A 22,333-nucleotide genomic window follows, 5' to 3' on the forward strand; every position below is an offset into this window, starting at 1 on the left:
ATTTATTAATTCTTTTAATTTTTTTCCTACAAACTACAATTTGTGATCTTTGACATATCACCATCTTTCCTACCATCTTCATCCACTGAAAAAGAATAAATAATGGGGAAAAAATTCTATTGAACTCATTGCCTTTTCTTTGCCATTTTTACTCTTAACCATTTATTTATCTCGTTAACAGCATTCTCTGCAACTGTCATTTTCTTTCTACCTCTCTTTCTCTCAACATTCCTTACAGGAATCATTACAGCATGCATCATTCTCATCCACAGCCACTTTCACACTATCATTCCACTGAGTACCCTTTTTCACTCCTCCCATTGCTATAACTCCAATGAGTTCAAACGTAATTCTTTTCACAACTTTTTTATTTCCACTTTCCATGAACCAACACACCATTTTCCATATCTCATTAACTCAAAGAACATGCAATGCTCAAAGATATATGCAATGCAATATGCAACATTGAATATATTAATATTCTAAATTTAAAACAATACATTATTATATCTAATAGTTCTCAAGTTCTGTTGTTGTTGTGGCCATCTCATATTCCATTTGTGGGGAGGGAGATAAATGCAGGAAGGAACACTATTGGCTGTAGAGTTAATTCAAAGAGATCTTCCTACAATATTATTTGTGCTTAGTTTTATTTTCTTAGCTTTGATGGCCAGCTCATCTTGGGGCTAAGATTATACTGCCTCTGTTGAATCAAAGTGCCCTGGAAGCGAACTTTTAAAAAAACAAACTTTAAATAAAAGCAGCTCTTGGTAAGAGCAGCAACTATTGTTAACAAGTTTCCAAATTTGCTTGATATCTTTAGTTTTGAGGGTTAAACTGTTATACAAGAAACCTTTGTCATTTTGATTTTCACTTTCAAAAATAAATGTATAAACTTTTGATTTACAGAAAGCAAATATGCCATAAAAGTAATATTTACTCTTCATAGCAGATTGGTTGAGGTTTTTTTATATCTACACTTTTAATCTTTCAATAGGTGATTATTACTGTTGGAACGGAGTGTGCTAACCATCTGTTCCATGTTGCGTGTGTACTTCTAGTTTAAGAGAATAGTCGTAATCATGTGGGGATGCAGCCCTGAAAGTGACTCATATGGTTTCTAGCCCAGCAGGCAATCTGTATGTAGATTACCCTCACTGCAATTCAAAGTATGGTGTAAGAACAAAAGGCTAGGGAAAAGTCACCTATATAAATTTAGACTGGAGCTCAGTTTAAAAAATAAATAAATCACAGGTGTAAAATACTTTAACATGAACAAACAACCCTTTGAGTTGATTATGGACTTTGGCTCATTTATGAGAGTTATTTTCTTACTTTTAACATAGAAAGATGAGCAATTACTGCTAAATAAAATCTAAGAATTATTTGCAGACTCTGAAAAAAATGTTTTTGATGCCAAATGGATGAGAAATATGGTGCCTTTTAAGCTGAAATAAATTCTAAGTTTTTCATTTATGGCCCTATGAAATAAATGAAATATTATGAAATGGTTTTTATTTTATTTTTAAAAATAAAGGGCTTTTACTTTAAGGATGTAGCTGCTCACAACTGAAGGACCCCATTTTTGGGAAACAATAGATTATTATTTAATAATCAAGAAAAACATGTACAAGGAAGAACAGCATCAAATATCTAGTTTCACTATAGGCTCAAGGCACAGGTCATATATAAATAATATTTGGGTTTATTTGGACATACTGGATTGTATTAAATTTGAGGTTAATGCTGCTAATATAGTCTATGGATAACAGAAGTCAAACTTGTATATAAACAAGATGTTGTTGTTGTTAGTTGCGAAGTTATGTCCGACCCATCGCGACTCCATGGACAACGTTCCTCCAGGCCTTCTTGTCAGTGGTGAAATCTAAAAGATATTCCTACCGGTTCTGTGGGCATGGCTTGGTGGGGGTCATGTGACTGGGGGTCAAAAGACAGAAACGCACTTTAACAATGTCCTGCTGGAGCAGAGGGTTGGGCTAGATGACCTCCAGATCCCTTCCAGCCCTGGATTACTGTGTTCTTCCAATGTATCCCCTGAAGCTGCATCTAGTGCCAGGTTTGTCATCCTTCCTCCCTCTCCTTTTTCCCTCCCTGCCTCCCTCTCTCTCTGTTCCTTTCTTCCTTTCTTCTTTTTCTTTCGCAGCACACCCCACACCCCCGTTTTTGGCCTAGCAGGCCTCAGGGAAGCATCCTAGGAACAAAAATGGACCCCAAATGATAAAAAAAAGGTTTTTAAAAAGTTCCCACCATTGTGCAGCACATCTGATCATCAGAACATGTTTTTACTTTGTTAAGCATTTTTTTTTACTCTCGGTTCAGGCGAACTGGTAGCATTGCACCTCTGCTTCCTCTGGAGTCCATTCAAGCTCACGCTTACTGCTTCAGTGACTCCATCCAGCCACATCATTCTCTGTCGTCCCTTCTTCTTTTGCCCTCAATCAAACCAGCATTAGGCTCTCCTCCAGTGAGTCCTTCCTTCTCACTTCCTGTGTATCCAAACAAAATACAAAAAAGTATATAAAACATAGCTTCTGCGACTTTCTAAAATTTCTTTACCCCAATGGCTATAGAGCTGTCTATACATCTCATGTGTAACAAAATAATGTTTCCATGTGAGCAGAAGTTTATTTCTATTCTTCTTTCAACTTGTGCCACTGTGTATGTGCACCATGGGAGGCAAACCCTCCCATACCTTATGTGACCAGCAGGCAAAAGAAAAAGTGGCTTAGAATTCTGAGCCCCTAGCTGGATGCAGTCCATTTTCAAACTCCATCTTCCCTCTGCAAGCTTTTGCCCCCATCCCAAATTTGGTCACATTCTGTTATGTTTTCAGGAGATTATCCTATTGGTAGACAGATGGATAGAGCAGTGTTTCTCAACCTTGGTAACTTGGTAACCAAGGTGGCGCAGTGGTTAAAAGCAGCACTGCAGGCTACTGCTAGATCAGCAGGTCAGCGGTTCAAATCTCACCGGCTCAGGGTTGACTCAGCCTTCCATCCTTCCGAGGTGGGTAAAATGAGGACCCAGATTGTTGGGGGCAATATGCTGACTCTCTGTAAACCGCTTAGAGAGGCCTGAAAGGCCTATGAAGCGGTATATAAGTCTACTGCTATTGCTATTGCTATTCAACTCCCAGAATTCCCCAGCCAGCATTCCAGAATTCCCCAGCCAGCGAATGCTGGCTGGGGAATTCTGGGAGTTGAAGTCCGGACATCTTCAAGTTACCAAGGTTGAGAAACACTGGGATAGAGACCCAAACTCCTTTGTACAACTTTTTTTCAACATGGTGGTAGGGTATAAAGTATAGGAAAAAGTGTTATAGCTTTTGTTGAGGACTGGCTTTTGGTATGCATGTTTCTGAATGCAAAAGCATTTGTTACTCTAAAAAAAAATAATCAAATCAGTGACCTTTTGCTTAAAAAGAACTACCATGCCTGTTAATGATTAAAAGAGATTTGTTTTACTTGACCTTCCTACATAGTTAGTTTTTAGAACTAAAGATTTTACTTTTGGGCATAAAGACTTTCAATAGTTATTTTGAAAAACTTTAAATGTTTGATTTCCAGCTGTTATGGCCAAGGCTAAGGCTTAGACTTTTACTACTGTGGGCAGCAGTATATTGGTTTACAAGGTGACCTCTAGAATAAGACGTCCTGGTTTACAGGTGTGTAAGATGTGCATTTGTTTGGGGGGAAACTGAGCTTTAGTTGTCTTTATGGAATAGTCAAATTGTGTCAATGTTGTCCCACTAGCAAGGAATATTACATGTGCACAGATTAATATAATTATGTCTGGTAATCTAAATCTACACTTTCTTATTTTACTAAACAAAAAGATTTGATCAACCAATGCAAGGCAGATCATGAAGGTAATGTCTATCAGCTTATCCAACAACAATTGTGGCATAGAATTACAATCTATAATATAAGAGAAACAAAATGTAAATTAATAAAATTAATAAAGGAAAGGAAATAATTGTGTTTTGTGTTCTCTGAAAACATCTACACTGAATAGTGGTAATACAATAAAGAAAAAAACTAAATATGTTAGTTATGGTATGACGGTTAAATGAACTAAACGTAACAAGAAATTAACAGAAAGAAAAGAGCCATTTGATAAACGTAGCTATCTACAGAAAATTAATTCAGTTGTTGAGCTTATTATTAATGGACAACTAACCTGATTTATCACATATGTAATGCAGACTAAGTATCTCTTTGAGTGCAAAGAAAAATAGGTAACATTTATTTGCAAACCTTGTAATCTGCCAGTCCAACTCTTCTGGTTCATCAAAGTGCTAGACACTTCAATTATTCTTCTGCAGACCACTTTGGCTCCAAACAGACAAGACATTAATGCCAATTGCCAGTTTATAAATTGCAACTTGTAAGATCGAGCTCTGAAATAACAACTCACATACAGATATTGATTCTCCTTCCTCTTACAATTCAACCACGTACATATACCAATCCAGTTTACCTTATACAAAGTGATCAGAGACTCAAATTATTATTCAGATCTCCAACTATCAGATTTACCTGAAGAACATATTCACCCTTTTCCTTCTACCTCTCTTCTGACTAACACTCCGGCCTCTGCATAGCAAAAGCAACCACTTTATAAGTTGCATATGCAACAGAAACTTAGAATCTGGGTGCAAATAAACACTTATGCTTGTGGATAGTCACAATTTACTCTGGTTCTTCTACCAAAGAAACTATTTCAATTTCTATGGATATTAATTCCTCCATACGTTAATTATTTGTATTAATACATTGGCTACTCTCTAGAAGTTTGATGACTCAAGCCCTAGTCATCTCTCATCTGGATTACTGCAATGTGCTTTACCTGAGGCCACCTTTGAAATGCATTCAGAAGTTTCAACCGGTATCATGTAGGCAGCACAAGCAGTCTGTGGGGCCTGTGGAATAACCCCTATTATGTCACATGCTTCACAAGCTGCACTGGCTGCTGGTTTTCTCCCAAGTGCAGTTCATGTAGGTTATGACCTTTAAAGCTCTCCATGACATAAGTCCAAATTACTTGGTGATATGTCTCATACCAGTAATACAAGTCCACCCTACTTGTGCCACAGTGGTGGGATTCAAATAATTTAACAACCAGTTCTCTGCCCTAATGACCAGCTGGGTAGGTGGGGCTTGGTGGTCATGTGACTGGGTGGGTGTGGCCAACTCAACGTTACTCACGTCAATGGGCGCTTCGTCTTAGCTGTTAGAACGTAATAAGGGTTAACTGGAGAGGCAGTTTCTGTAAGCAAGGCAATAAAAATTAGTCTAGAAACAATATCAGAATGTTTCCTTCCTGCCTTCCTTACAGGATTAGCCTTGTAAAGTGGAAAAAAACAAAATAAAATTTCTTCCAACAACTGATTCTCCGAACTGTTTAGAAAGTTAACAACTGAATAGGTGCGAACTGGCTGAATCCCACCACTGTTGTGCCAGAGGAGAAAGCCTTCTGAGGATCCTATTGGTCAAGGAACTCCAACTGGCAGAGTCCAGGAGAAGAACCTTCTCTGCTATAATGCTGATCCTCTGGAGCATCCTGTCCTCTAGGATGAGATTTGCCCCCATCTTCCTAGCATTCTGCAAGGACCATGAAGACCTGACTCTGCCAGTTGGCCTGGGGGCCCAACAGGGGAAGACCACACTGGAGGTGCCTACTGGGCTAATTAGCTTACTCCACCCCACCTCCTCTACTTCCTGATCCCCTTCAGCCATCTTTTAATTCATATTATTGTACTTTCATTGTTTATTTTTATTGTTTCATTGCTTTGCTATTGTTATATTTTTTATCAATTGTTTTCTATTTACTGTTGTAAGTTGTCCAGAGTAGCCCCACGGCAAGATGAAGAACAAATAAATTTAATTAATTATTTCATACATACATACATGTGTGTCTGTGTCTGTGTGTATTTATATCTCTGCATTCTTGTGAAACCATAAAATTAATGACTAACTTGTTGCCTAACAAAATTGGACTCTTAAAAAAGATTGTATAATATGTTAGTAGCACTGGAATTCTCTCCAGAAAAACTGAATTTTTAACAAACTTTTCAAGGCCACCAAGGAAATGGTTAGTCCAATGTCTACATGAAAACCTTCCAGGCACTGCCACTGAGGGGTGCCTTCTAGCACTATAAGACCCCCCCCCAAAAAAATAGTGGTTGGAAATATATGTGCATCTTATAGAGTGAATATTGCAGTGTGGGGAAGAAGGTTGGTGTCACCACCACTGCCTGTCACTGCTGCCACCGCTTGCCACTGCCGGGAAATGCTGGAGCCTTCTCTGATGAGCAGCTGATTGGTGGTTGGACCGGCCAATCATACCACCAATCAGCTGTTCCAGGTGGCTGGGATGGCGATTGCTGTCCCCAATCGGCGCCAATTGCTGGTGATGGTGATCAGTGGTGGCAATCGGCAGCAATCAGCTAATGTTGGTGGCAATCAGTGGCAGTGGCAAACAGCAAAAACAACTATGGCAGCAATAGGCAGTGGCAATCCCCGCCACCTAAACAGCTGATCAGCAGTATTCCTGGAGGCTGATCCAACTGCCAATCAGCTGCTCAGCAGAGAAAGCTCCAATGTTCCCTGGTGCCAGCGGCAGTTCAGCTGTTGACTGGTGGTGGGCGCAACAGATTGGAGCCCTGACGAGCCACGTGCTGGGGCTGCGATAATGTGCTAAAGCTGACCAGGCTGTTTGCTGTTTGCTGTTTGCTGCAAGGATGCTAGCCAGATGAATACCGGATGGATGCTCAGAGGCAGATTTTTTTTTCTTGTTTTCCTCCTCTAAAGTTAATGTGTATCTTATGGTCTAGTGCATCTTATAGTGTGAAAAATAAGGTAATTGTAATTTATCAACAGTATTTAAAGGAAATATCATGTAAATCTGGGTGATTTAATGAGGGTGTGAACACTAGCCAGGTCATCTTGCACCACTAAAAGTCACAATTGGTGCCCAGCTGAATCTACTATTCAAATAGAAGTCTTGATTCCAGAAGGACCCCAAATCACAAACCTGCTTCTTCACAGCTCACGCCCGCCCATCCAGAAATAACAATTGATCATTATCCCCAATATACAAACTGCAACTTAAGTCTTGTTGAGTTTGTAGTACCCCATATAGACTCTTAAAGCTTCCAAGCCCCAAGAAAGAACTTCAACAAGATTTTCCCTACAACTAGGATAATGATGTATAATTAGTTATCATCATTGTATAGATAATGCCACCTCCCAACAGTCAAATGGCCTGTCCCCACAGCTTCACATATATGTTAAAGAAAGAGAACCAATTAATGCAACATACTAATTGGAATTGTTCAGTGGGGAAGGAGCAGAACCACTGCAAAACTGTGCCTCTTACACCTTAATGTTTTTGAAATAGCAGCTTCAAACGCACCAACAAGAATATTGATAGTCATAACAGATATTATTTGAAAATGTCATCCAGTATTTTTTTTAGACACTGAAGCAATGAAATGCTGCCATTCCCCATTAACAGAGTTTACTTGCAGGTAATTGAATTCAATAATTATTTCATTTTGCTGTGATGCAAAATAAAAGCTATTTACAGAGGAATTCTACCAGGTCTACACCCTAATGATTCTCTCCTATTAAGAAGGAAATGTGTTTTTTGTTTATTCTTTTCTTAATTATAAATGAATAAATACAAAAAGCTAAAATTCAATTTGGAGAAGTAAATTGTTAAAATCCCTATTCCCGATTTTAAATGTTAATGCTTACCACATGCAGAACGTATTCAAACCAAGTTGGAAAAATGGATAAGAATGTTACTTATATTCCAAACACATTTGTCTTCCTGCTTAGCTATTCATAGTCCCTCAATATTCTATCCAGTATCTTTCTGGCAGGGTCATTTGTTACAACATAAAATAGGAGAAACAGATAGTGGTCAGTAGGCCTAATTAGTCAGGTCAACCTCTCCATCGCACTCTTCCTTTGATATCATGTCTGGTCTGCATACTGCTGACTCCCTTCTTCTCAGCACTGAATCACCCGAACCAAGAGAGATACATACATGCATACATATAGATACATCTAATTATATGCAGTGATTTGATTACCACAGTATGAAACCAATCTGGAAATTGTACAGAACAGTGGCCATTTAAAATTATAACACCACTGAAAAAAGTGACACATGACCAGTTTTTACACTTGCAACTGTTGCAGTATCCCTATGGTCACATGATTAAAATTTTAGCACTAGGAAACTAAATGTATTTAAGAAGATTGCAGCATCTCATGGTCATGTGATCACCATTTGCAACCTTCAGCTGGCTTCCAACAAGCAAAGTCAGTGGGGAAAGCCAGATTCAGTTAACAACTATATATTTCGCTTAACAACTGTCCTAAAATGTTTGTAAAATAGGGCAAAACTCATTTAACAATTTTCCTGCTTAGCAACAGAAATGTTGAGCTTGATTGTTGAGAACTAGCTGTATATGAATTGCAGAGAACAATAAGTATAAAAGACAAAGATGGAAATCGCGTTAGAAGTGGCATCCTATGGTCTCCGGAACTTCATTGAATTGCTTGTGCACATATTCAAGAGAATGAAAAATTTTACAGATTATCAACCTTCCTGTTAGCTAGTCATCTGATTTCACAATTTGAAACTAAACAAAAATTGAAACTCATTTGAGTGAGCTCTTCTGACTGTTACATGACCAGGCATTATAGGAATATATAGGAACAGCCAATTTAATATCTATATGGGCCTGCAGCACACACAAAGAATGTACAGCCTATCAGAATATGCTATCACTTGCTAAAGGATGAGTACAGAGATTGCCAAGCAATGCTCGGTTATTGTGCAGTTACTGATAGCTCAGACAATGCAAAATAATGAAATGCTGCTGCTTCTGCTAGCTTTGGGAAGTGACCAAGTTGCCCTACATTTCACATCTGCTGCAGAAAAAACCTAAGAAGAAGTTTAATGTCTATCAACAGCATCTACTGATCAGTATTATGAGTTGAGCAATATATAGTGAAAAAAGCAAGGTTCTAATGAGCCTTATTGTATCATCATAGTTCATCCTTATGCAATCAGATATACATCATAAAACAGACATGGAAGAAAAAATATGTGAAAAAACCCCCAAGAGTGAAAATAAAATAAGTCCAAGAATAGAAAGTACAAGTATGAATACATATTAGAAGACAGAATGAATGAACAGTTGACAAAAGGAAAGAATAACACTATTTGGAACCAAATGAAAAGGATTATTTTATGGAATGTTACCAAAGTGACATTAATGGTAAGAATGAAAAATAATGCTCAGTGAAATAGTGAAGTGAAAGAGGCTGTGGATGAGGAAAAATACATATAAGAGAATAATTGCTACAAAAATGACTCTGAGAAAAAGACATAGGATAATGTTCTTATACAAACAAAGAGGTTGCAATGGATACAGCCCAAAAGAGTAAGGCATAGTTAAGAGTGCAAGGAAAAGAGAAAATGCTGACCAATTTTGTTAGAAATAAAGAACACGCTTTAGAAATGGGTGAAGAGGCTAAATTGGGAACTTACACAGAATGAATGGAATTAAAAATAAAAATAAGGAAATAATTTGGTATCAAAGGCTATCTGAGAGACCGCCTCCTGCCACATACCTCCCAACGACCAATAAGATCTTACAGGTTGGGCCTCCTCCGGGTGCCATCGGCTGGACAATGCCGGCTGGCGACCCCTCAGGGGAGGACCTTCTCTGTAGCTGCCCCGGCCCTGTGGAACGATCTACCTGTAGAGATCCGGACCCTTTCCACTCTCTCGGCCTTCCAAAAAGCCACCAAAACCTGGCTGTTCCGGCAGGCCTGGGGCTGCTGAACAATGTCCAGCCCCATCTAGACAGAACGGATGGTGTGTTATTTTAAAAACTGTATCTTTTATTCTTAATTTTTAAAACTTTTTTATCTTGTCTCTGTAAGCCGCCCAGAGTCCTATGGGATTGGGCGGCATACAAATTTATTAAATTTCAATTTCAATTTCAAACTAAAGTAGGGAAATGATAGAGGATTATTTTAAGAATTTGTATAAGAACAAACTTGATATATTAAATGCTATATGTGTTAGTCATCCTCCTCCCTCAAAAAATCAATGAAATAAAGAAATTATAACTGCTATGAGAACATTGAAATATGGTAAAGCTAAAGAAGTGGACAACATAATTGAGAAATGTTACAAATGGACCTGATTTCCTTGTGGAGTGGCTGTCTGATTTGATTTAGTATGTGTGTGAAGACTACCTCTGTGTATCAATTGGAAAAATGTTGCTATAGTTCCCCATTATAAAGGGAAAGGTAGTCAACGTAAATTAAAACTTTACAATGTGTTAGTTTGTTAAGGATCCCTAGGAAGGTACTTGGCAGGTTTCTGATATAGCATATAAATATGACAATTTTTATTGTATATTTCTTGATTCAGAGAAATATATAAAATAAAATGAGGATACTTGAATTATGGAATGCTTTGCAAGAATATGGAGTCAAAGATTAGTTCCATAATGCAGTGAGTGGCATTGAATGAACATAGTATGTATAATATGTGAAAATAAACGGGATACTTTGCAAATGCTTCAACATTGAGCAAGCTGTAACACAAATAATATATTTATGAATAAAAGTAAAACAAATGTTTGTGATGACATTGAAGTAGTATGGATGGCAACTGCAGTTATATTTACATGCAGATGATCCCATATTTTTGACTGAACCTAAATTATAATTATACAATTCAATACAAATCTAACCAAATTAGATTGCTTGATACAATGAGAAGCATAGATATGAAAATTAGTATCTCAAAAACCAAGGAGATTATATCTGATAGGGAAACTCAAGTTAATGATTACAAGTAATATATAAATGATGAATAACTAGAACAATAGATGAATTTGTGTACGTTGGTGGAAAGTTTTCTAAAGATGTAAAATGGTAGAAAGTAGAAAGATAATAGGTAGTAACTATACTAACTGCCAAAAGGAATGAATGTTTCTTGAAAGAATAGAGTTCTTCTGTTTACTATCGGGTGTATTGGGAAAGAAAAAAATAAATTTACTGCAGGATTTTTAGAATGTAAGCGTGATAAAAGAAGCAGCAATAAATTAAGAATGGATAGGTTCCAAATGAATGTTAATTTGAATACAAAAGTGAGTGACCAGTGTGAAAGTAGTACTTTGAAGTGGTCTGATCATATAAAGAGAACGAATAAGGACTGAATTGCAGAACAAATATATGATGAAGGAATGGACAACATGTGCATCTGTAAAAAGGCAAGTGGGAAGTGTTGTCATGTATGTCATCCTGCAAATTAAGTTCTGTATGTCATTTACATCATAATGCCACTTGTGTAAATTATGCAAATTGATGCAAAGGATGCATCATTGGCATGATAAAATCATGACATTTATGATGTACTCAAAGCATCTGGCAGATTCCAATGATTAAGAGGAAGGGAAAGACAGAGAAGAAGGTCGGGGTTGGAATTGATAAGATCTTCAAAAAGAAAGAGGTGGATAGTTTAAAGACCAAAAGGAATATATGCACAGAGAAGTAAGGTTTGCTTGCAAGCATAGAAAGAGGTGGTGTTCAGCAGGTTCTGACCAGTTCTGGAGGACTGGTAGCAAAAATTTTGAGTAGTTTGAAGAACTGGTAAATACCACCTCTGACTGGCCCAGCCCCCATTTATTTTCTGTTTCCCGAGTCCCAGCTGATCCGGAGAGAATGGGGATTTTGCAGTAACCTTTCCCTGGAATGGGGCGGGAATGGAGATTTTGAAGTATCCTTCCCCTCCACATCCACCAAGCCATGCCCAAGCCATGCCATGTCCACCAAGCCGTGTCATGCCCACCAAGACATGCCATGCCCACCAAGCCACGCCTGCAGAACCGGTAGTAAAAAGATGTGAATCCCACCACTTGCCAGGTTAGCTGCAGTTTGTTAGCAGTGGGAGGAAGAAGATGGTGCAGTCAGTTGGAAGTGGTAGGCCCAGCACAAGGACAGTGCAGCACAGGGACAGGGCAGGGGAGGGCAACAGGTCCAGATTGACAAAGCTAGCAGAGTACAGGGCAGCAGGCTGGCAGAAACAGCAGAGTGCAGGGTGGCCAAAAGGGCAGAGATGGACGAGAGACAGGAGGTGTGTGGAGTTGAAGCAGAGGCAATTCTTCACCTTACCAAGGCTCAGGGCTGGAAGGGACCAGGCCAGGAATGGTTTGGATTGAGGAAAGTCCTCACCTAGCAACTGGATAGGATTCCATTAATGAAGCAGCTGGACAGCTGGGATTGCCATTGCTAAGCAATGTGTTCGCATGACATCATGTTTTACAACCACATCATTTAGTGACAGTTCCAATTACCATGGTAACCCAAGGGCTACCTCTAGTTTAATATACCAGAGGAAAAGAACAGAGTATTATAACCATTGCCTGGTCCTAGCCATTTGTTCTGGGACAAATCAACCCCCCAGCTATATATTAGAACACATATGACTGTAATTAAAAGTTTGTTAATTATGTCAGGGTCTTCTGTTCGGCTTATCTCAAACCTATACTACCCTGTGATCAATTGTGCATATAAGGTTTACATATTGTAAAGTTTACCCATTCTCCTTTTCAGTTCTAAACAAACGTACGAGAGCAGAAAATAGTTGCTTCAACCCTTGAAGCCAAGGAAAAATCCCTTGCTTTATATTGCTACACAGATGAACAGAAACATTAAAAAGTCACAGTACTTCTGTTGCATTATAGAATCTGCATGAAGTACAGATTGATTAATAACACGTGCTAACATCCTAAGCACTAACAAACATAAAATAACCTGCATTATTCTAGGGTTTGCATTTGTTTGGAATGATGCCAAGGTGAGATTCAGTAATGAGTCTGAAGTTGCTATCCAAATGCCATAGCACTGAATGTGCAGAACACTTGTAATGTTACCAAGTTGCATTAAAGAATACTGATGCTGCTGATGCTGTTGAATGACCTTTCCCAGCAATCAGATGTTAAACAGAAGGGGCAAAAGATAGAAACCCTGAAGCATCCCTTACTGCAGGAGCCTGAATGGAACTTGCCATAGAGGAAGGAAGAGAACCACAGTGACCTCCAGAGCCAGTCCAGGAGGATATCATGGTTGATGGTATAAAACACTACTGAGATATCTAGAATGGCCAGAACAAATGCCCCAACCCAGTCCTTGGTCTTCTACGTATCATTCACATGTATGACCTGACTTAATATAACCTGTGTGAAAACTTATATCTGACCTGGCCTGATTTTATTTTGACTTTATTGCTTTTGACTTTATAATTTTGCATTAAAAAAGAAACAGAATTCATTCAACTGAATGTTTCTGTGCTGTAACTCATATTGTTTTATTTAAATTTTTATATTTTATCTTTTTCTTATAAACTGCCACAGATTTTTTTCTACATGTAGTTCATAAATACTTCAAAGTAAGCAAAGTTTTTACAAGTGAAGTCTACGCAGTGCAGTTATATGACCATGGGATTTACTCCTCTTAGTTGGAGAATTTGTATTCCAAATTCCACAAATCATGGAGGGAATACCAGGCAGGTCCTACTGTAATCTACTCAAACGTTTAGGAGAAACTATGCAAATCAAAGGCTGGAGTTTCCTGAGCTGCCTGTCTGCTCTTACAAAATCAATAATTATCAGTGCAAGAACAGAAAATAAAAGAAAGAGTGTTTCCAGTTGTCCTTTTGATCAGTCTCATTCTGGCAATAGTATTACACACCTGCCTCCAGATGCAAGTAGTGCCAGGCAAAACATAAATGATAGCCAGTTGAGCTAGACATAAACAAGAGTAACAATGTGTGTAGCATTCTATTTCTCAAAATGGAGTTGAAGCATTTTCAATTGTATGCTTTATCCAATGCAGCCTAGTCAATAGATAATTAGACAAATGTTAAAAGAACAAAATATTTTTTCACAGGAATAGTCTAGGAAAGCAATTAATATACTTTTTGTTTTTTACACAGATTTTACACTACAGGTACATTGCAAACTTTACCCTAAATATAATTTTTTAAAAAGAGATTGTAATAGTTGATGAGTCATATTATCTAAATTTAATATCAAAATGTAGCCAGTGTTTAGTTGACACCTCCTACACATCTACTGAAGCTTTGGATAACCTATAATATCCTAATTATTTTGAGAGCATCTTCATGAAGGAAAACACAGTGGAAATTCTACACTATTATAAAAACAGGAGGCACTTTTAAACTAATTTAAATTCTAAGCATAACTTTCTTATAAAGGCTGAAATAAGTCTATGTGAAACAAAAATTGCAGTATATATTTTTCTCTCTTCACATATAAATGTATCATGAATATATGCAGAAATTTCTCAAATAACATACAAAGGAAATCACAAAATAATTTGAAACAGAAGTGCCATTCAAATGTTGCCACTTGGTTTCCTTTTTGCCAAGTTCATCCAAGTTCAGGACTAGTTAAAGAGTAAAACCTCATCTATAAATAGATTCACATTCTGTAGAGTTGAAAGAAATCTGTGATATTCCACTGTGACATTTAAGTTAGCAGCACAGAAAAATTCAGGTGTTAAGAGTTGCTAAAAGACCAAATTGGAAAAGATATCATTCTAATATATAATCTCAGAATGAAACAGGGCAAGGCAAGGAAATATAAAATTCCCTCTTTTGTATTTATCCCCTCATAACTTTGACCATAACTACACTGGATTAAACTAAGACTGACTGTCTTGTTTCGTGTCATGATTTGACTTCATTATTCTTACTAAGGTTACCAGATATGCCAACTACAAGTTTTAAATTCTCCTTCTGCATTTGACTGAAGCATGAGCGCTCAAACTGCAGAGAGAAATGGACTTGCTATCCTTATGCTCAGCAGCCAAAATTTGGAGTTTTCTGTGATCACAGATTCTGACAAGATTGGGCTGTTTGTTGCCTGCACTTCATAAAACTGACACTCTTCTGCTTCCCACCATATTTTCAAAAGAGCAAAGAGGTAGTTACTCCACTGAAAATGCCTTTGATACCAACCTTGTACTAGTCCCGAAAGAGAAAAGTTTATTTTCAGATGAATTGCGTCCATCTCTCTGGTTGGTTTCCCTTTTACACAAGGCTATGTGTGCACCATCAACAATACTTTGTTAGCATTACAGGAAAGAAGACCTTATGAAATAAAAAAAAATATTTGCAAGCACATCACATTTTCATATGCTGAGGAAAAACATTAATAAAAAGTCACAGGATCAATTTTTTAAACTTTTTTTAAACTTTAAAGGAAAGAAAACTCTACGATGGGCTGATTCAAATTGGACTGGGCAACATAGCTTTGCTTCAAGCTATTACAATTTCAGCTAGAAAAAGCAAACTATTTTGTCAAATTTAAGGAGACATCCTTTTGCTGGAAAGAGAATATGTTTGAATTTAGAATCATGGTGTTTCATATATGAGGGAATGTTGCTTTAAAAGATGCCAAAATATTAAGATTTGAAAAAGAGGAATAGAATTTACACATTTTGTAGAGTAGGATGCTATTTGTATCAGAAGTAAAAATGAGCAGATCTGGTTGCATGGGGAATTCACGTGTGAAGGGTTTTAAGGAAATTAACATTAAATAACCTCCTCTGTTCTTTTGAAGCACAATCATTACTGTATTTTATGATTAACTAACACCAAATAGACAACAATATTAGGGAACAGATACAGAAATAGTGTTAAAGGCAAAAGGGAAAGTCCAACATCAAAAAGTGATAAACAGTAATCAACCTTAGACACACAGATATGTTTTATGCCAAAAAAGATGGGAAAGCATTCAGAAAGCAAAGGTTTGAGGATAATATTCTTGTAAATCTTCTGAATTGACTGAAAGAATTTTCCTGCTCTCCCGAGGATGAACAATATATCTATTTATAGAGCATCAGTCAGCCACCAAACTCTAGTCACATAATAGCTTGACCATTGTAACATGCTCTAGTGGACTTGCCTTTGAAGACCACTCAGAAGCTTCAAATGATTGCTGTGCTGGGCATGCCTCTATATGCCCACATGACACCTCTGCTTTGTGGCCTGCATTGATTGCAATTAAAATGCTGGCTATTACCTATAAAGCATTAGGGTATATGACAAATTTCCATAGTTTCTACCCAGCTGGTACATGCTCCAAGTCCCTTACATTAAACAGCGTCGTCTGTCGAGATCTAGGAAGCATGTTTTCTGCTGCAGCACTTGGGTCTCTACAATGGGATCCCTCCTGAGATCTATATGGCTCTTGCCGTGATGCGTTCTGGAAGGCCTTATAGGCCTGGTAATTCTTTCAGGTCTTGGGTTAGGGTGATAAACATGTTGTGGGGTTTTTTTTGGTTTTTTTGCATTAAATGGTCAAATCCTATCTTCTTTATTTTGTGTGGTGCTTTTGTCTTGCTTTTTACTATACTGTCAACTGTCCAGAATCATTTCAGAGTCAGGAAGCACCAACATAATTTTTAAAAGATTTTTTTTTCTTCTTCTTCTATATTAAGACTTTTCTTTGAATAAACTTTTGTTTGAAAAATGAGACAAATGACTTCAGTGAAACATTAGTAGAAAATGATGTGATTATAAAGGGACACATTTAAACAGTCTCTAAATATTCATAATTAGAGCTGTCATCTTGCTAAGTAATTCACCTTTGACTTTTGCAGCTTTTTTTCAAACTATATGTCAGGAACAATGAATTCAAAAAAACCCAGGTATGTGACAGACCTAAATCTTTCAGAAACAATTGCAGGCAAGTCAGATAAGCTCCATTCAAGCTATCAATAGTGCAAAAACTCCAAACACATCCCACTGAAAAGATGTGCAAAAACTTAACTCATTATTCCATATGGCTTGCTGGAAATATTTTTTTTCCATGGATTGTGCAATACATCTCTGTGATTATGCTATGATAGTGTGTAACATATAGCCTTTAATGGCCCAGAATGGCTGCTGTTTTGCTGCTTTAATTCAGAAAAAAGAAAAGAGAAAAAGGGGAGAAGAATCTTAGTTTGGATCTTGAAGTATAGGCATGCTGTCAGGAAGGCTGATGAGCTGAGCTGACTGCTAGACAGGGTTCTTGTGAGTCAAAAGGAGAGAACATTCCTGTTGGGTAGTCTTCTATAGAAGGGTAGGACTAGAATCCTGAGGGAGACACTTACTTCCTCGCTTGCCAAAGGCTAAAGTTGATGCTAGTGTGTAAACCAGTTGTTGGTTCCTGGGTTGGAAAGGGAGAAGAAAAGTCAACAAGTGACTTCCCTGGAAAAAAGATATGAAGTTCCAGAGAGACAGAATGTTTATCCAAGGTCCAAAATGGGAAGCTCCATGGAAGAACTGAAGTCTTCCAAGAGAGGTTCTACCCCCCAACAGATAAGATGTGAACAATAATGGGTTGAGAAGATCCAAGGAAAGGAGAAGATCATGAGTGAAATTCAGCAGGTTCTGACAGGTTTTAAAGAACCAGTAGTGGAAATTTTGAGTAGTTCGGAACCAGCAAATACCACCTCTGGCTGGTTCCAGAGTGGGGTGGGAATGGAGATTTTGCAATATCTTTCCCCCAGGAGTGGGGAGGGCATGGGGATTTTGAAGTATACAATGTAAAACTCTGAACAGGCTGTAAGATTGGTATAAAATCATTGACCTTGCATAGAAAAAATAAACATCAGAGACAACAAAGTAAACTAAAATAAAAAAAAAACACATGCAATCAAAAGAAAAATAGTCTCACATAGCTAAACTTACTCCTCAAAGGTAAACAGATTACTTGAAGCAAAAGCCTTCCCCTTTCTTCCTTCTTCATTTTTTAAAACATATTGCAACCATTTTTCAGAGGCTCAGGAGTGTTGCCTAACTTGTTTACCTACCTTTACCTGCTCTCTCAGGACAGAGCTTGCATGAAACAGACCGGCAGTAACGCCGGCAGCAATCCACCCCTGTTAAAACCAACCGTACCCTGATTCTATGCCTAATGTTCTGGAGATGATGAAAGCAGCAGTGGGTCAATGGGTTGGCAAGAAAACTAAGTAGGCAAAGGTGACACACTTCAAATGGGGCATTGGAGGTTTCCTGTGTTTAAATTGTATCAGGTCTATTCTCAATCTTATTGTATACTTTTCAGGAAATAAATGGTAATTGTGCTGCTGATTTTCAACGTTGATATTGCTGAAATTAAATGATATTCAAAAAATATTGGGGGTGGAGGGGGCAAAAAGATCTTCAAGCCTGCATATGGTCATGGGCAAGTGATTATATTTTGCAATCACTTTTTCCTTGAGGCCATCAGCCTACAGTTCTATAAGATTACATGGTATACCACAGTGAGGGCTAACCTTTTTTTGATCGCGTGCCAAAAGCAGAGGTGTTATGAATATAATCTAACGGTTGGGTTGGCAATATATAAATCATGTAACAATGTTATTATACCTGTTTCTTTAAATCATACTGTAAAATGTGATTGGTTGCTGTTTTCCTCAATCGGCCATAAGAGGGAGCCAGAGTGCCGTGAGCTATTGTAAGTTTTGCAACTGCTAGCAAACCTTGAGTTCTGAATTGATTATATGATACTGGACAATGTTATTTGGATTATCCCTTAACTGAAAGACATTAATGACTGACTGTCTTATCCGTGTATGACTTGGACTGTTTGATGGACTCTGATACCCCTATTTCCACGAAAGTAAAAGCTTATTTAAACTGCAGTGTCTCTGTATGCTGGTTTGTGTGTTCTCCAACAACACTCTCACAACGCTTCGCTGAATGTACTCGCTCTACCAATGGGGAGCTTACCTAACAAGGAAGAGCACAGGGGGGGAGTTGTGTGTGGCCGTGTCCACTGCGCGCTGGAGCTGACAGGGTAATGCCTCGTGTGCCCTAACAAATGGCTTGGCGTACCACCTATGGAACGTGTGCCATAGGTTCACCATCATAGATATAACCACATGGTAGGCAGGAGGAATTGACAGAAAACATATGCTGACCTTCTTCGTGTATTGTCATTTAGAAATAATACTCTAAAAATGTCTTCTCCAAGTAGAGCTGAGACACTGAGACACATAGCAGGATCCATTAAGAGAAGCAATCATTTTCAGCATTATAAATAATTGTCATCATTTTATGGTAATTTTCATTTAACAGTTGATGGCCTTTAATGCTGACAGTTAGGCTAGCAGCCAGAACTCTTATTACATCATAAACCTCGCACCTTAAAATACATTAATCCACTGTATCTCTTCAGAAGCTCAAAGACCATCAGAGCAGGCAGGCTACTTTCACCCAATGAACAGATGTATCCATCTTATTAGGGAACTTAATGAAATCAACCTGAACAACAATGGCAAGACACAGAAAGAGCTGTGCTTGTAGATCTAAGCGCCAAAAGTCTCGGCGGCGTAAAAGGGGGCAGAAGAAAAAGAAATCTTGCAAAAGGCAACTAATCAGTAAGAACAATGGTAACAACAGCATCCTTGTTCTTAATTTATACTATTTATTAACTTACTTTGGAATGATTTAGGTTATTCCCTCTGAATTGGCAGACTAGTTTGTGATTCATATATTTTAAGGATAAGATGTTACATTGAGGTTGGGTCACATGTGAATTGAAGAGATGCGCTATTATATCTCAAAGCAAATTTCATTATCACTGTCCATAATAAATAACTTTTAGAATAGTTGCCAAAAATATTTCAGAACGTCATCATTTTGTGACAAATCCAGATTTTCCTTCTTTGTTCTAGAACATCTGAGTTCCAGAACATAATGCTTACTCCTCATTTCAGAATAGCATGGTACACTTAGAACACTAAAGAACATGGTATGCTTAAGGCACTTCCTGGTGAATATCTATGGATTAGATAAGACGGCCAGGCATAATTCATTTCCACCACCCACCTTTGTGAAGGCAACCCAGCATCTTTGCCAGTGGATCGCTGGTAGTCATTTATTGTTATTTTGTGCAAGAAGTTAAGAACTTGAGCTGATGAAATGACATCATGAACTCAAGCCAAGATATGATCAAAACTGTCATGACTAAGATGCAGAACAGTTATCCCTCCTTTACACCTTGTTTCCAAGCAAAGTTACTGCAAGGTCACAGGGGGTGAAAAAAGTGGAGAACAGAAGGAGTTGCTTCTGCACAATTACACTTGCAGCTGTTCCTGTACCCTGTATTGTTTTCTGGAGGACTAATGGCTGCTTAACCATAAGCTAACCATTATTCCAGGTTCGGATGACATGCTAAGCCACTTCCAGAACTGCTTAACCATGGACAAAGCAAGATTACAGATTGTGATTAATGGGGTCTCAACTGACAATGAAGTGCCCAAGCTCCCAGGTTCAGATGAAACGGTAAGCCAAACTATAATATGGCTTAGCATGTCGTACGAATGTGGTCTATCACTACATATCAAAAGTTGTCTTAACTTGATATATGATAGGTGAATTCTCATCTCTGAGGACTGCCCAGATTTCTAGGGCAGAGAAAAAACTGCCCTAGAAAAAAAAACTAATTTCAAGTATGTATACACATCCTAAAGTATAGATACACCTTGTCATCCTTCTTCCTCCTTTGTATTTCTTCTCTAAGCAATCTTGAACAATTGGGGATGGGATCCAGAAAGGGGTGCTATGGAGCAGCAAGCACGGGAGTTTTTTTTAAACCTGTTTCCCAAAATGCCAGTTGAGAAACTAAAAGTAACATGTCAAAGAATTGTCAATAAAAGCACTAACTAACCAGCCACCACAATTCAGCCTTTCTTCATGCTACCCATTGAGGCACAACTATGATTTAATATTTAAAAAATAATAAAACTAAAACTAAAAAAGCCATTAACTAATTTAAACATGGAAAGGTACTAAAATAGACATGGAAGCTGAGATACTTAGCTAGTTATCAATACAGCCAGGAAATGGGGCCCTTAACCCATTCAGGACCTTAAATTCAAGAATATAGCCAGGCGTTTAGGCCTTATGAAAGACCAATAGAGTTCATAAATTATTGTTATCTCAATCTTGCCTAGAGCCTCATTCTGGCAAAATCCAAACCAGAGATGTGCAACATTTTCTAAGTCAAAGGCCCCACATGAAGGTCATGCAACATCTTAAAAGAAGTATACTTCCCTTCATATTATGAAAGCAGCTGTGGCTTTTTAAAAATGTGCTACGGAAACTATTCCCAATTGTGTATATTTCACATGCATGTACAGCTATTTATAAAGCACCTCTTTTGGACAATTTGTAGAACATAATCCATTGTTTTGTCCTCTACGGCCATGGGTTGTACTAAAAAAAAAAAAGGTAGTGCATGGGACTGTAGGTTTCACGCTGTGCTCCTCCATTCTACACAGATCGAATAAGTAAAGTGGAAATAAGATCTATGAGCATTTCTTGAAAGATACCACATCCATATTGATAGCATCACCCTTCATGGATCATTTGATTGTTAACCAAAAGTTTCAGACAGTTGAGAATTGGTGCTTCATCTTACTGTCAATACCTGATAAGAAGCAAACTCCAAGGAGATGACATTGGGGAAGCAGCCTTAAATGGAGAACAAAGTCCAAGTGTAGCTGTGCTGAGACTGACCTGAAAGAATGGGTGAAGAAAGTGAGGAGACATGAAGGACTATGAAAACAGTGGAGATTAGAGAGAGGGAGGGGAAAACGCAGGGGAGGAACTTGTGGTGTCTGCATGTGTACTTTGGGTATGATATGTATGTCTGTGATAGAGAATTAGGAGTTGAACTGTGTATTGTAAGTGTGGAGAAAATTATATGGATGAGAAAAGAAACACAGATATGTGACAGGTTCCTTAAGCAAGAGAGACAATTATGGGTCCCAATGTGTGGATCTGTATTATATATTCTGAGTCTCAGGGCACATTCACACATCCCCTGTCAGCAACTAAAAGATGCCTCACTAACCATTTTTGAAAGGCCTTTCCTCATGACTCAAAACTTCTTCTCATCCCAGCACACAGCTGAGGCAAGTTAACTTTGCATTTAGCTGATGTGATGTTAAAGTGGTATTTACATCTATTCTCAACACAAGGTTTGCTAAAGTACATAATGCCACTTACACAGCCATTGTGGCAATTATGTGGCAAGAGTTGGATCTGCCCATCTCTTAATGGCTACTTTCAACTATTGTGATCGTGACCTTTTTTCCAGCGATTGCTGGCATATCATCATGGCTTTTTTGATTTGTGGTGCTTGGCTGATGTGACATCAAGAAAGGAGAAGCAGCACCCAGCACATGAG

Source organism: Thamnophis elegans, chromosome 8, assembly GCF_009769535.1.
Source record: "Thamnophis elegans isolate rThaEle1 chromosome 8, rThaEle1.pri, whole genome shotgun sequence".
NCBI classification, from domain to species: Eukaryota; Metazoa; Chordata; class Lepidosauria; order Squamata; family Colubridae; genus Thamnophis; species Thamnophis elegans.